The sequence below is a fragment of the Ostrinia nubilalis genome, chromosome 19 (assembly GCF_963855985.1).
Source record: "Ostrinia nubilalis chromosome 19, ilOstNubi1.1, whole genome shotgun sequence".
NCBI classification, from domain to species: Eukaryota; Metazoa; Arthropoda; class Insecta; order Lepidoptera; family Crambidae; genus Ostrinia; species Ostrinia nubilalis.
Genome location: NC_087106.1, coordinates 12,569,812 through 12,580,413, shown reverse-complemented (window position 1 = coordinate 12,580,413; position 10,602 = coordinate 12,569,812). Strand labels below are relative to the sequence as shown.

At 36.0% G+C, this 10,602-nt stretch overlaps 1 long non-coding RNA gene across 1 annotated transcript; it reads left to right on the top strand.

Moving 5' to 3' along the window:
* The first annotated feature begins 331 nt into the window (after positions 1–331).
* Positions 332–1,128, top strand: LOC135081321 (uncharacterized). The gene is made up of 3 exons (XR_010259186.1): positions 332–484; positions 674–812; positions 898–1,128. It is a non-coding gene; the product is annotated as an uncharacterized LOC135081321 (long non-coding RNA).
* Positions 1,129–10,602: the final 9,474 nt, after the last annotated feature.

Sequence of the window (10,602 nt, the reverse complement as noted above, 5' to 3'; positions counted from 1 at the left end):
TCATTCTAATTTTTTGTAGTTTTTTTTGGCATCTTCAACAAAAATTGTGCGCCATGTCCATTACCGTATACTTTACTCGCCAGCGATAATTCGATGGTTTTGTGATGTTATGTTGGTGAACATGTTAACGTATCCAACTTCACACTCTATGAATGGATGAATGAAAGAACGAATGCCGCTCCTTTCTAACTATATAGAAAAGATAGAGTAGGAAATAACAAAAATGTCAAAAATAACACTGCAAAATTTAAGTGTCCTAAAACAGTGCTTAAAGCTGAATTAACATAATGATTTTAAATTTGTATTGTTTATTTCTTGTCATTGCGACTTTGACGCAGCTGTTGTCATGTCAACAGATAACAAAACATGTTTTGTTGAAGGATTATTGATGAATAATTTTCCACAAAAAATTGGATTTTAACCACGATAGGAAAATGAGAACCTGCGCCTATCCGTTTAAACCGATTGTAGAATTTATGGAAAGGTAAGTTAAGTAAAAATAAACATACTATGTAGTGGAGGAATTTCGAAATTAAACGAATAATTTTGAGCTGGTTTTTTTGGAGAAATACCTACAACCTTTCCAGCATAACTTCCACGTGCCTAGCTAAAATTCAGTAATATGAGTGCTAGATTTATATTTTCTAGATACAATAAAGTTGTTTTTCTATAGATATGGCGATCTGAGTAAGCCCACTGAAGGGCCCCAAGAAAGAGCCAACAATAGTCAACGGTGGGTGGAACTAAAGGACACGCGAACGTGAAATGCTGATGCCACCGGCGACACGAAAACTACTGAGAAATTGAGAAAAGTGTGTATAAATACCTACTACTTTATTCATTTTGATTGCTTTTATCTTATTTCGTCATTATTATTTGTAATGTTTATTTTTTAAGGTGTGGAGTGACTTTAAACATCAAGAAGAAGGCAACTCGCATACACAGAGCTGCCAAGGGAACACTGGACTGGTGGCGGTCCAGGTTCTTCCCTGAAGTCAAAGGATTTAGAGCAGAGTGCTTGTAAATAACTACTTGTAAATTAAATCCATAATAAAGACCTAGGGTAACTGGATGGATATACCTACCTTATTATTGTAAAACTTAAGATATTATAATTAATTAAATACATTATATTGTTTTAATCTTTCATGGTCACTAAACATACATGGTAGCAATCTCGTCAGTAATAATAATTAAGTAAATACATATCCTACTAATATCCTACTTAATATTAAAAATGCGAAAGTTTGGATGTCTGGATGTTTGTTACTCTTTCACGCAAAAACTACTGAACGGATTTTGATGAAACTTTACAGTATTATTGTTTATAACCCAGATTAACATATAGGCTATAATTATGACGATCTGTGACAACTAAATTTCACGCGGACGAAGCCGCGGGCAAAAGCTAGTTGAAAATAAAATGATTTATTTTTATTGACTATTTATTTCACAAAACCTAATAGGTACATAATACACAGACTGATTAAAAACAAAAGTAAATTTCAACCTATGAAAATACATATTCATTGTCGGATTAGCTTTCTATCATGATCTCGTAAGGCTGCGTTTCCACCAGAGATGTGCGAGGATGCGTAGCGAAGGATGTGTTTGTAAAGAACCAATAGAATCGCTTCATTTACCTCGCCTCGGTCAGCACATCTCTGGTAGAAAAGGCTCAGGCTGTACAACACTAATGAGCATTTTCAAATCTCTGCTACACATCCTCGTACGATACATTTTCCTCGCACAGCTTTGGTGGAAACCCGCACACATTTTCACAGCACAGCTAGACATCTTCGCACGACACAATTCCCTCGCATATCTCTGGGAAACGCAGCATCCTCTCCCTCCCCCAAGGATCTCCACAATGTGCCCGCATCCAGGTTCTTCCCGCGACCTTCACCAGATCGTCGGTCCACCTAGTGGGAGGTCTGCCCACATGCTGATAACATGTTCCATCGTAATAAACTTCTTTCCGACATAATTTAATAAAGAAAACACCTTAAATGACCTAAAACCACAATTTTATTTTGCTTTTCACACGTCAATAAGCCAGTGAGTTACGTTACTGTGACAGCTAAGGTATTTTTCGATGACATCTTTGAAAATTGCAACTCATGGTAAGTTATTTGTATGAAACTTAATAAAAACTTTAGTCGCTATCGTATTCATTTAGATAGGTTTTTTACCTAACGATTTGAGATGAACTCATGGTAGTGTTTTTAGTTTTGCTGTGGTTCAGCTACTAACCGCTAGAGGCGCTGTACAATTTGCCATACATTTTTTTACGCCCTCGATAGCGAGATGCTCGGTAGGTAAACTCATGGTAGAGGCACTGATTCTTTTTTATTTTGCTATCAGAAATATATTTCCCATTATATCGTCGACGTCTTTGATAGCAACATTATGGTAGTGTTGTATAATAGATAGACTTTCCTAGCCACTTATTTTATTCTAGAAGCCATACTAGTTTTAAAAAATAGTTACACTTAACTGTGATTGACTTTAACGAAGTAAATTCAGAGAAATAAAATTCTGTAAACAGAGTTAATTCAAAAAATCTGACAGTGCAACAAGGGCAGCTTGTAATCAAAATACACCTAACATTAACTTCTCAAAATATAAAAATACAGCCACTTAGCCCATTAAGAAGCAGATGCCGTTAAGTTTTTAAGCCCCCATTATACAGCGGGCCTGTTTACTGTTATGGTGCGAATAAACCGTCAGCGCTAATGTCCAGTTCTGTACAACATCACGGCGAGATTGTTAAATTCTTTTAAGGTTTACACAAAGTGCTTGTTTTTGCTTGTTATGGTGTGAAAAATTAACTGAAATGCGCCCTATGGGAGGTGGATTAGGGAGATTTTTCTATGGCTATACGTCCTTTCTATGCAATTTGACTGATGTAGGTATACGAACGTTGCGACGTATTATTAAGTGCGCATAATTTTGTTCCAAAATGGTTTCAAAAACTTGCAACTAACCCAAAATTTGTGATAAAAAAAAACAATTGTGAATCGAAAATGCACACCAAAAAAGAATAAAAAGTTATTAGTGGCCAGTCAATTTCGCCGTATGTGGCCTCTTCATATTATATTTCTATTAATATGTTTAATTCATATTATTATGGGTCTTTAACTATTTATTCATCATAGTCATCACCAAGAGATATTTACCTACTCAGAAAAAATATTTCTTACAACATTTTATTTTTCACAGAAAATTTACGATCTCTGAAAAACACATTTTGTTTATTTAAACAGCAGCACTGATGATTTTATGTGTTCATACCTGCACACAAATCTAGTCTTTAAATAGCTTTTTAATTTAAAAACTAGACAAAAGCGTCTCCAATGCTATGTAGTGTTTGTTAGGGTCTTACTAGACGTTAGATATAAATTAAAGGCGGACTGTATTTCATAGGTGTAATGATTATAAATATATCGCTAGTTCGCGCCTACGTGGGAGGGCCGCGTCTGACACCGGTGACGGTCGTGAGGCTGAGTGGGCGTCGGGCACGTACGGAGTGTGCCGGCGCCTCGCGCGGAGCCGATGATGGCCGATCGATCTCGATGAAGCCCGAGGACTCGAGAAGCGCCAACAGTGTTTCTAGTAGCCGATGTCTTTTCTATAATATTAGAAACAAACATAAATGGAATAATGTGCAAGTACAGGTATTCAAGTTACAATGGACTTACCGGACCGTCGCTGCAGTCGTCCTTCGGTGTCAGCATTTTCTGTAACAAAATAATGATGCTGTAAAATGGTGAAAATGTTATTTTGTAGTTTATAAATAACGTTTGCACTGCTACAGTTACGATACGGTTACGGTTATTGAAGACGAGTAAAAAGTTGACCCAACTTAAAAATATATGAACGAAATACGTAACCGACACTACGAGATATTTAATTAATTAAAAGGCTAGCTAGTAAGGCAAGCTGTAGATCCTGGCTACACAGGAGTTGCAGTGGTGGGAACGAGAGGTGGGAATAGTCTTATAATTAAAAGGCTTTTGTGGTGTAAGTGTAAGTATAAAAATACTAAAATTCACATTAAAAAGTTGCTTTTAGTGTCAAAGGTACAAAAGTGATAAGAAAACTCAAAAGACAATCAAAAATAACAAAAAATTAAAAAGAAGTTTCTCGCCGGCCAGTCGCGCGGAATACAATAGTTTGGCTGTATGCAACCTCTACAATATATTTCTTTACTTGGCCATCAACAGACAGGCCTATATCTACCTACAAAATATAAATACCTTTGCTTAGCTAATGATTGAAAAGTTCGTTACGTTTTAAATTGAACTAAGAGTTAGTATAGGCCTATTTTAACAATATCTCAAAAACCAATTATATTATTCTTTAAATTCCACTTAAGTCTAAACTCTGTAAAGGTCAGTTTAATTTCCCAGAACATATTTCATCCAAGAGTTACTCCTTTCATTAAAACTTACTTATAATTCGCGATCCTCGACTCTGCAGCGACATAAACCGTTATTTATAACGTTATAGCGTTATTTACAACGGTGCAACAACGCTGTTCCATTTCGCCCACTTTATGGGCGGTTTAATTGAGATTTTTTCGCGCACACTTTTACGACTGGCAACACCTGTAGTGTTTACGTTTTCGGATTTTTTAACTTCAGGGTTAGTTTAGGAATTTCTTGTAGAACTAGGTTTATCAAAAAAGATTGAGAATCACCAGAAACGGTCTGTAAAAAGGTGATGGAGTAGACTGTATATTGCTGAGATAGGCCTGCTGGTGGCAATTAAGCTAGTTAAGGAAAAACTCCAACAGGGCCAGAACAGTGTATTTGCTCAAGACATAAAAATGGACCAGCACAAGAGACAGTAAAAAAGCAACTGCAAAAACCCAAAAACAATATTTTAAAAAGTAAAAAACCAAAAAAAGGTTGCTGGCCAAACTGCCAGCAACACGGTCTTTAAAAATCTGTAATCTTAATTAATTAAGGTTAATTAATTAATTATTAGCATGCTTAAAAAAGCGTGCTCGATCAACTTGAAATTCCTAAGCATACTTATTAGCTTCGACACTCATCCTACTAAGTAGCAATATTTTGCTTTCGTTTTAGTAATGAGCATGTGTATCTATACCACAACTCTCATTTATAAACGGGGAGTTTCTTCGTGATTTCAGGTTTACAAAACAGAACACTTTATAGCAATGTTTTTCGACCTTTCGAGCGATAAATTTGAAGTTAAGCTCTTGCACGTTTCATGTTTAAGCTTAATTCGCATAAATCCAGGGTTTCTGTTTCGATTAAACTCAGATTTTAGTCAATTTATACCTATAAATAACTTTTTGATGTTGTTTGGTCAACATTTTAGTTTGTTTACTGTTAATTTGGAATGTCAACGGTATACTTACTTACCTTTTTAATAAGAAAGGTTGATTCTCAAAGCAGCTTTAGTATAAGCTAACAAAATTGACTAGATTTAGACACTTTTAATAAAAATCTTAGTTGTTTTACAAGACTTAGGGTCTTCTATAGCCAGATGGTTATTTTACTTGGAGGCTGCTGAATGTAAGCACTTAAGATTTACGAATCACTTTAAAAAGTGACAGAATTCATCCGGTTTAAGGTTAGGGTAATATTCGAATAGAAACCAGTTTATTATTCTAAAGATTGGAAAACGTTAATGTATTGTAAGCAAGCCTTTTACTTGATAAACCGATGATTTAATGAAGGTCGCGGGACGCACCTGGATGCAGGATTTAAAGCACTTGTCGCTGTAGTAATTCTTGGGGGAAAGTTTTGCCCAGCAGTGGACGTTCTTTGGTTGAAACGAAAGAACTTGTTTTATGCACCGCACGCTTCTATTTTCATCTCTCGAAACTTCTATTCTACCAATGCTATTTAAATCCATAATGTTCTTTGAAAGTTACACCTCATCTCATTAATATCAAAATTTTGATTTAATTACACTCATCAAGGGCTTCAAACATAATTACACTTGTGATAAATTCTTGAAATTGTCGTTAACGCTAGACTTGGATTCGAAGTTCTAAGTAAAGACACAAAATAGATAGGAGCAGTAGAAAATCTACATACAAAGTGCGCTCGGGCAACGCACACATTAGACAACAGTTACGGACACGACACGCGTGAGGTGTCGCAAACCAGTCTAAACCAGTGCGAGCGCGTATACCGCTCTCTTGAAACACGCATATCTATGCGTATGCAAAATGAAGTGCATACTGCGCCCCGATTGCGAATATTTTCAACTGCAACGAGACTAGACGACGAACGAAAATCAGCTAGCTGTTTGCACAAAGTATCGCGGGGTCGCTTTGACAGCTAGTTCAAACGAAATGGTAACCTCTGATTAAAACCTGACAGAAAGCTACTTTTTTCACACCCAAGTCAAACGCTTCACGAACATTTGCTGTGTTTTAGTAACTTTAGTTTAAAAAAATAAGGTTTTCGGACTTTTAATGAGAAGTGCATAAATCCTTTGTTTGCGCGTGAACTTTAACCGCGATACCGAATTGCACATCAGCTGGAATGAAATTGGAGCGTGACTGGAGATGAAACGCGAATGAATTGGAAACATTACAAATAAGCGCAATCTGGGCCCAGGTCTTTCTGTTACTGTCTATTTTGTGGTAACGAGTTAAATTTTCCATGAGACATCAATTACTGACTCATCTCTAGAAGTCTTTGATATAATTATTACGCAAGTTTGTAGATTATGTGATCTAGTGACACGATTGAAAGAGTTAAGTAATACCAACATTTCGGAATAGGAATGTCAGTCTGAATATAATTCTTTGAAAACCTAATTAACTGCTTGGTTTAAGTTCTTGGAACCGATCTACAACTACAGCCAAGAAGATCATAATTATCAAAACGTATAAACTTGTAGACAAAGAAGATCTACGAGTACAATAATCAGAGAAATACTAAGAACATATGTTTAATTTATAACATAAAGTCTGAAACTCGGATTTTGTTTGACCTTAGTTCTTACAGCAAATTAATTACTAAAAATTAAAAGAACAACGACCTGATAAAGGTAGCAGGAAGGCGCTGGATGCAGGCCGCTACCAACCGTGCGATGTGGAAGTCATTGGGGGAGGCCTATGTTCAGCAGTGGACGTCCTGTGGCTGAAATGATGATGATGATGATGAATAGACAACCTTAATAATAGCATTATAAGTATCAAAACAATAAAAAAAATTGATAACCTCCTCCTTTTGAAGTCGGCTAATAAGTTTATTCCGTGAGTAAAATCGCGTGCTTCACTAGTCAAGCTATAAAACTTTTACGGAAGGTGTTCAGCTATTATACGACAAACCTTGGCCTGGATTGGGACAATTTATTGGGTCCGGTATACATTGATATTCTTTTAGAATTATGGAAGTGTCTATAAAAGTTTTTGTACGAAATCTTGTTTTATGGCAACCCTCAGGGGAATCTCGAGTGACTCTCCGTAGCTTGTTGAATTTTATATTCGTGTAAAGTTGTATGTTCAATGTTCGTGGCAACATTTATGATCTGAAAATTTAAGATGGACATACTGTTTGGCTTTAAGATAAGAAATAATGATAATTTTGTTCATTCACACTCTTCTTCTTCTTGAATCATCTTCAGTCCAGTCAAATACATAGTTGCATTAACAGGGTTATTTTTAAAATTTCCTCCTCTTATCCTACATTTTATTATCTTTCTTTTAACCACAACGAGGAAGCTCTTGGCCTGTATCTCACCTGATGGTAAGTGACGATCAGGCCGAAGGTGGAAGCGAGCTTCACCCGGAATCCTCAACCACGGAGGAACTGGCTATCTTACCTCTAACTGCCGGAACACAATAATGCTGTTAACATTGTTGTTATGGCGACAGACTTAGGTAAGATGGTGGTAGTTAGCCAGGCGGACTTAGAACAAGCTTGCTTGTAATTCGTTTGCGAATGTGGAAAGACCATGCTTGTCGAACTTAAGATGTTTGAAAATATGCCCCTTATGGGGCCATTTTAACCCTAACGAACTTTTAACACTAGAAATGAGTAAGTTTTGATTTTATTACGACGCTGGTACCTACAGCGCTACTTAAATATTTTATCCAATCATCTAACCAACCTTAATTACCGCCAATCAACGACTTACCAACCCATCTTATTCGAGCGAACGAGTCAAATCAATTTTCCCTCCAAACCGGAGTTCATGGGGGTCCCGATTTTAGGCCACTTTTATCGAAGATTCCAAGTCCCTAATTTAATGAGTCCCCCCGAAAACAATGAGTATAACGTTTCACCCCGAACACAAATCTTCGGCATCCCGGGATTCTGAATGCCATAATTTTTAATGACTCTGTGAAGAGTATCAATTTGTTTGGTTATTTCGATTGTAACGAAACCAAATTCGTCGGGGTTTTAATTAAATTCGAATCCACAATGAGGATCATTGTATGATCGGGCCGTTTATTCGAGGAATTAGATTGACTTTTTCTGGAATGTTATCTATGTAAGTAGGTATAAGCAAATATACAGGCTGTCGGAAAAAGGCCCACTTCGATTCGAATTTAATGGTGAAATGCACAGCAGATAGATGAAAAAGAAGAAGTCAGGCTGTCGGACAAATCAGTGACGTGTGATAAGTATAAGTAAGGCCCATTAGAGAAAAAGACATTTAAGTTATTTTTTGTGGAAATAACCTAAGTTACCAGAAATCAACAGTAGTACATAAAATTGATGTAGGTACGCAAATCTGTTAACAAAAATTAAGTTACTCTCAATAAAAATTGTATTCGAATTTACTACAAAGTTAGAATTTTTTAATGGCTTGAAAGCATCGCAATCATCGCTAAATGGTTTTCGATCACGAAAACATTAAAATTTAAACATCGCTTCATCCAATTTAGCATTTTGACTTTTTAATAAAACTTCGCGAAACAGCTAGCTATAGTTAATCTGTCAATGCTCACGTGATCTTTTTTGTAAATCTAGATTTTTTCCGATCTCTACGTGATTCCTGTTGTGAATAAAAAGGCCAATTTAATGAACTGTGTAAAGGAAAGACTTAAAGTTACAATTTGAGACTCAACCGACCACAAACCAAACCATTTCCGTGAAACCTAAATCTTTTTTTTTTGCGAAATCGAGAAGAAATCAAGATTCTCTTTAATATCTTCCAATTTATTTTACATTACAGCAAAGCGGCCGTCCCTCGGTCTGCTTAGCCATTTTGCAATTATTTAAAGGCGGCTTAAGAATTACTCGAGAAAAAATTCTGAGCCCCACTGCTCACCCTGTATTTTTTTAAGGAGAATATAAAATATCAAAAATATGGACCTTATTGCTAACAAAATGAGGTCGATTATTAAAAGTTAGACTAGCTATAGACTTGTCAATTGAGTGTTTGGATTAAGTGTGAAATATTTAAATAGATTATAGATCAAGGCGAAGATTTGGCGTGAGCTGAAACCTATTAAAACTTTAACGATTATAGTAAGATAATATTTGGATTTAAGAACATTGTTCGCATTAATCTTCTTTGGTCTGTGGCTTGCGGCCTGACTCGTTCAATCAAACTGTTCGCATTGGAATAAATGTGATATCTAAAACACTAAAATGTACAATTTTAAGATAATTAAAACAATCTAAATATTACAATAACATGAAGAAAATTAAATTACTAAATGAATTATGAATCAGGTTTACTAATTAGCTTTAAGACACCAAATTCAGTAATTGAATAAAAAAGTCCATCTTGTAAAAAAGGATGCTTAGTTCTCAAAGAGTGAAAGAGGAAGAGTGCTCAATTATCACCTGGCTTTATCTGCCTCAAATACAACATCTTTTGGCATGGGACTAACATCGAAAGATAAAAAAAAAATTATTATTATTTTACTTAATTTAATAAAAGAGTAGCGGTAGTAGAAAGACACTGAATTCAGGCCACTGCCAACCGAGCAATGTGGATATCATTGGGGAAGGCCTATGTTCAGCAGTGGACGACCTGTGACTAAAATTATAATGATGAATAATCATCATCATTGCAGTCACAGGACGTGCACTGATAAACGATATATTATGTCAATCAAAAATATTTAAGTAGCTGCAAGTAGGGTTGCCAGGCGTCCGGATAAAGCCCGACATAGTTAGGCTTTTTGATTGCGTGTCCGGCCAAAATAACCGATGTCCGGCCTGTCCGGCTTTTGTTAGGCTTTATTTGGCTGCCGCGACAGACGAAAGTCGAATAAGGCACGCACGCATCAGGACGTTAGGCAACCGATGATGATAGTACTCACTCGTGAGCTTACTAATTGCTCATAATACTGCATAATCAATCAAATCAAATTAAAGTTAAAGTCAATGTTGCATAATCAGATTAAATGGAAAAAAAATATTAAGAAGTAAATCAAAATTTGTCACTTAGGAAGTCCGTCAGATTATAATAACATTTTTCAATTAATAAATTTTTAACCTTAATTTTAAATTCATATAATTCTAATTTCATGTCCGGCTTTTAGGGTAAAATGTCCGGCCAAATGAAGCACAGAGTCCAGCTTTTGTGTTTTTGGCAACCCTAGCTGCAAGCGCCAGCGAGAGGGAAATCTTACTTAATGGATTGAGTTGC